Source organism: Budorcas taxicolor, chromosome 16, assembly GCF_023091745.1.
Source record: "Budorcas taxicolor isolate Tak-1 chromosome 16, Takin1.1, whole genome shotgun sequence".
NCBI lineage: Eukaryota > Metazoa > Chordata > Mammalia > Artiodactyla > Bovidae > Budorcas > Budorcas taxicolor.
Genome location: NC_068925.1, coordinates 78,059,385 through 78,065,384, shown reverse-complemented (window position 1 = coordinate 78,065,384; position 6,000 = coordinate 78,059,385).

Sequence of the window (6,000 nt, the reverse complement as noted above, 5' to 3'; positions counted from 1 at the left end):
TCTGGCCTGGAGAATTCCACGGACTCTTCCATGGGGTCACACAGAGTGGGACACACTGAGCGACTTTCACCTCACTTACTTGAAAGTACGGTTGTTGTTGCACTTCCCGAACAGTTTCAAGTTTTCCTCATCACTCAGAGAATTGCTGTGGGGGTGATGGGTCATGCTGAAGAGGCACGGCGGGACACTTGTGCCTGAGGGCGAGGACCCAAGCCCGGGCCATTCATGGTTCACATCCTCGCACCCTGGCCAGCGTCTTAACCCCCTGGCCTACCGCCAGGCTGGCATGGGCGGAGCCTCCCCATGGCTTCCTTAGGTTTAGTCCTAGAAGTTTTCATCTTTTTAATGCAGTGGTAAATGGGATTGCTTCCTAAGGTTTTCGTTCCTCTCTTTCGTTGTTCATTTACAGAGATAACAACAGATGGCTCTGCATGAATTTAGTATCCCGCTACATTACCAAATTCACTGAGCCCCCGCGGCTTCTGGTAGCATCATTAGAAATTCCTACGTGTAGAACCATGTTATCTGCAAACAGTGATGGTTTTACTTCTTTTCCAGATTTTATTTTCTTTCCTGATTGCTACTCTGATTGCTGTTGCTAAGGCTTCTAAAATACGCTGACTCTAAGTGGCAAATGTGGGTATCCTCATTTTGTTCACAATCTTAACAGGAAACGCCTCCAGCTTTTCACTGCTGAGTATGATATTCGCTGTGGGTTTATCATATATGGCCTTTATTACTCTAAAGGTATGTTCCTTCTATGTCCCCACTCTCTGGAGACTTTTTAAAAAATACTGTAGTTTTGGCTGCGCTGGATATTTGTTGCTATGCAGGCTTTCTCTAGTTGCCATGAGCGGGGGCTACTCATGGTTGCAGTGTGCAGGCTTCTCATTTCAGGGGCTTCTGTCATGTCGGAGCTCCGGCTCCAGGCCTGTGGGCTCACTAGTGTGGAGCGTGGGCTTCAGTTCCTGGTGCACGCAGGCTCAGCGGTTGGGGCTCACAGGCTCTAGAGCGCAGGCTCAGCAGTCGTGACGCTCGGGCTTAGCTGCTCTGCTGTATATGAGATCTTTACAGACCAGAGATCTGGAAACCTGTGTCTCCTGCATTGGCTGGCAGATTCTCAACCAAATGCATTTTGAGGGAATTCCCTGGTGTGTGTCCCGGCAACAATACTGGAGCAGGTTGCCACGCCCTCGTCCAGGGGAATCTTTCCAACCCAGGGATCGAAACCACGTCTCTTGCATCTTCTGCATTGTCAGGCGGGTTCTTTACCACTAGCGCTACCTGGGAAACCACTCAACCACTGGACCAACAGGGAAGTCCCAGCAATTTCTGGAGACATTTTTTTTAAAAATCATACATGGATGTCAAATTGTATCTAAAGCTATTCCTGCCTCTGTTGAAAAGATCATATGGTTTTTATCCAGTTGGTTAATATGGGGTATCACATTGATTTACCAACACTGAAAAATCCTTGCATCCCTGGAATAAAGCCTACTTGATCGTGGTGTATAATCCTTTTAATGCATTGTTGATTTGGTTTGCTAGTGTTGTATTGAGGGTTTTGGCATCTGTGTTCACCAGTGATAAGGGCCTAAAGTTTTGTTTTTTGTGTGTGTGGTCTTTGTCTGATTTTTGGTACCAGAGTGATGGTGGCCTCATAGAACAAGTTCAGAAGTGTTCCATCCTCTGCAGTGTTTTGGAAAAGTTGCAGAAGGATAGGCGTTAACGCTTCTCTAAATATTTGGTAGAATTCCCCTGTGAGGTCAGCTGGTCCTGGACATGTGTTTGTGGGGTGCCTTTAAATTCCTGATTCAGTTTCAGGAATAGCAATTGATCAGCTCATATTTTCTAGTTCTTCCTGATTCAGTCTTGCAAGGTTGTGCCTTTGTGAAAATCTGTCCATTTCCTGTATATTGTCCATTTTATTGGCAAATAATTGCTAGTAGTATTCTCTTAGAGTCCTTTGCATTTCTGTGATGTTGGTTGCTAAGTTCTTCCTTTACATTTCTACCTTTGTTGATTTGGGGGCCCTCCCTTTTTGTTTTGTGATGAGTCTGGCTAAGGTTTATCAATTTTTATCTTTCAAAAAAACAAGCTTTCAGTTTCACTCATATATTCTTTGTGTGTTTTTTAAAGGCTCAATTTATTTCAGCTCTGACCATTATGATCTATTATCTATGCATTCATTTTAATTTTTTTTCATAATGGTTAATTATAGAATATTGAATATAGTTCCATCTGGCATACAATAAGACCTTGTTGCTTTCTAGAAATTAAATCAATTTTTAATTTAAATTTTAAAATCTTTAATTTTTGAGTATAATTGAGTAACAGTGTTAGTGCAGGCATACAGCAGACTGATTCCATTAAACATATACATGTATCTATTTTTTTCAAATTCTTTCCCATTTAGGTTATTACCAAATATTGAGCAGAGATCCCTGTGCAATACAGTAGGTCCTTCTTTACGGTAAATACAGCAGTATGCATGTGTCTGTCCCAAACTCCCCATCTATTCCTCTTTGCCACCCATTGCCCCTGGTAACCACGTTTGAGACTATGCTGTTTTGTAAATAAGTTCATTTAAATAAGTTTTTGGAAATAAGTTCACCACTGTTTTAGATTCCACAAATAAGCAATCTCATATGATATTTTTCTCTGCCTCAATTACTTCACTCAGTGTGACAATCTCTAGGTATCCATGCTGCAGCAAATGGCATCACTTCATTCTTTTTTACGGCCGAGTAATAGTCCGTTGTATGTATGCGCCATGTTTTCATCCATTTCTCTTGATGGACATGTTCTCTGCAGTGAACATTGGGGTGTGTGTGTTTCAAACCAGGTATTTCTCTGGATGTAGGCCTGGAGTGGAATTGCTGCATCATACACTAGATAAATCGTATGCTAGGGCTTCCCTGGTGGCTCAGATGGTGAAGAATCTGCCCACAATGTGGGAGACACAGGTACGATCCCTGGGCCAGGAAGATCCCCTGGAGAAGGGACTGGCAACCCACTCCAGTATTCTTGGCTGGAGAATTCCACGGACAGAGGAACCTGGGGGGCTACGACTGAGCACCTAACATTTCACAGTAGCTGTACCAATTTACATTTCCAGCAACAGTGTGGGAAGGTTCCCTTTTCTCCAGGACCTTGTGTTTTAATCCACATTGTGTATTAATATTTGAATCTGCCAACCCCAAACTCCCAATCTAACTCTCCTCTGCTTCCCCTCTCCCTGCCAACCACCAATCTCTTCTCTAGATGCTTCCCTGGTGGTTCAGCTGGTGAAGAATCTGCCTGCAATGTGGGAGACCTAGATTTGATTCCTGGGTTGGGAAGATCCCCTGGAGAAGCTACCCACTCCAGTATTCTGGAGAACTCCGTGGACTATTCCATGAGGTTGCAAAGAGCTGGACACGACTCAGTGACTTTCACTTTCATCAAGAGGCTCTTTGGTTCCACTTCACTTTCTGCCGTAAGGGTGGTGTCATCTGCATATCTAAGGTTATTGCTATTTCTCCCGGCAATCTTGATTCCAGCTTGTGCTTCATCTAGCCCGGCACTTCTCATGATTCACTCTGCATTTAAGTTAAATAAGCAGGGTGAAAATATAGAGGACTGACATACTCCTTTTCCAATTTTGAACCAGTCCATGGTTCCATGTCCAGTTCTAACTGTTGCTTCTTGGCCTAAATACAGGTTTCTCAGGAGGCAACTCAGGTGGTCTGGGATTCCTGTCTCTTTAAGAATATTCCACAGTTTGTTGTGATCCACACAAAGGCTTTTATGTAGTCAGTGAAGCAGAAGCTTTTCTGGAATTCCCCTGCTTTTTCTGTGATCCAGTGGATGTTGGCAATTTGATCTCTGGTTCCTCTACCTTCTCTAAAACTAGCTTGAACATCTGGAAGTTCTCGGTTCACGTACTGCTGAAGCTTAGCTTGAAGGATTTTAAGCACTGAGTTTCTACCAAGCAAAATGAGCACAATTGTGCGGTAGTTCGAGCATTCTTTGGCATTGCTTCTTTGGGATTGGAATGAAAACTGATCTTTTCCAGTCCTGTGGCCACTGCTGAGTTTTCCAAATTTGCTCACATATTGAATCCAGCACTTTAACAGCATCATCTTTTAGGATTTGAAACAGTTCAGCTGGAATTCCATCACCTCCACTAGCTTTGTTCATAATGATGCTTCCTAAGGCCCACTTGACTTCACACTCCAGGCTGTCTTGCTAAAGGTGAGTGATCACACCATCGTGGTTTTGAATACTGTATGCTGGTAGTCTAGCCTGAAGACAGGGACCACGATTTCTCCAGCTCCATTCTTCTTTCCAAAGATTGTTTTGGTTATTCAGGGTCTTTTATGTTTCCATACAAATTTAAATTTTTTATATTCTAGTTCTGTGAAAAATGCCACTGGTCATTTGATAGGGATTGCATTGAATCTGTAGTACTCTGAGAATTGTGGGCATTTCAACAATGTTGATTTTTTTTTTTATGTTGATTCTTTATATCCAAGAACAAGTCATTCTTTCCATCTGTGTGTGGGCTTTGATTTCTTTCATCAGCGTCTTATAGTTTTCAGAGTAGAGGACTTCTGCCTCCTCAAGTAGGCTTATTCCTAAAATATTTTCTTCTATTTGATGCGATGGTAAATGGGATCATTTCCCGAGTTTCTCCTTAGGCTCTCTCATTATTAGTGTATGGAAATGCAGCAGATTTCTCAGTAGTAATTTTGTGTCCTCCTAGTTTACTGAATTCATGTTGTTGTTTAGTCACTAACTGGTGCCCAACTCTCTGTGGCCCTGTGGACAGTAGCCCGCCAGGCTCCTCTGTCCATGGGATTTTCCAGGTAAGAATACTGGGGTGGGTACTCATTTCCTTCTCCGGGGGATCTTCTGACCCAAGGATCGAACCCACATCTCCTGTGTTGGCAGACAGATTCTTCACCCTGAGGCACCAGGGAAGCCCTTACTGCATTCACAGATGAGTTCTAACAGTTTATTGTTCGCCTCTTTAGATATTCAGGGCATCGTAACATGTCATCTGCAAGCACTGACAGGGTTGCTTTTTCCTGTGCAGTGTGGATTTTGTTCTCTTCTGTTACTGCGAGGACTTCCTAACCTACATTATATAAAAGGTGAGAAGGGGCACATTCATGATCCTCTTGTTCAGCGTCCTAGAGAAAATTCTTTCAGCTCTTCACCAGAGGATGATGGTAACCGCGGACCTGTATATGGCCTTTCTTTCATTTTAGTTGTGATGGTAAATATGATTGTTTCTCTAATTTCTCTTTTTCCTCTTGCATTGTTTGTGTACAAAAGTGCAAGATCTCTGTCTGCTGGTTTTGTAGCCCGGAGATCTACTGGATTCCCTGATGAGCTCTTGCAGTTTCCTGGTAGCATCCTCAGGACTTCCATGTGTAGAATCACATCCTCTGCAAACCTGCACAGTTTTACTCCTTTTCTAATTTAGACTCATTTTGGTTTTTTTCTCGGATTTCCATGGCTCAGTTCAGTTCAGTTGCTCAGTTGTGTCCGACTCTTTGCGACCCCATGAATCGCAGCACACCAGGCCTCCCTGTCCATCACCAACTCCCGGAGTTCACTCAAACTCATGTCCATCGAGTCGGTGATCCCATCCAGCCATCTCATCCTCTGCCATCCCCTTCTCCTCCTGCCCCCAATCCCTCCCAGCATCAGGGTCTTTTCCAACGAGTCAGCTCTCTGATCAGGTGGCCCAAGTATTGGAGCTTCAGCTTCAGCATCAATCCTTCCAATGGACATTCAGGATTGATTCCCTGTAGGATTAACTTGTTTGATCTCCTTGCTGTCCAAGGGACTCTCAAGAGTCTTCTCCAACACCACAATTTGAAAGTCAGTTCTTCGGTGCTGAGCCTTCCTTAGGGTCCAACTCTCACATCCCTACATGACTACTGGAAAAACCATAGCTTTGACTAGATGGCTTTTGTTGGCAAAGTGATGTCTCTGCTTTTTATCTCG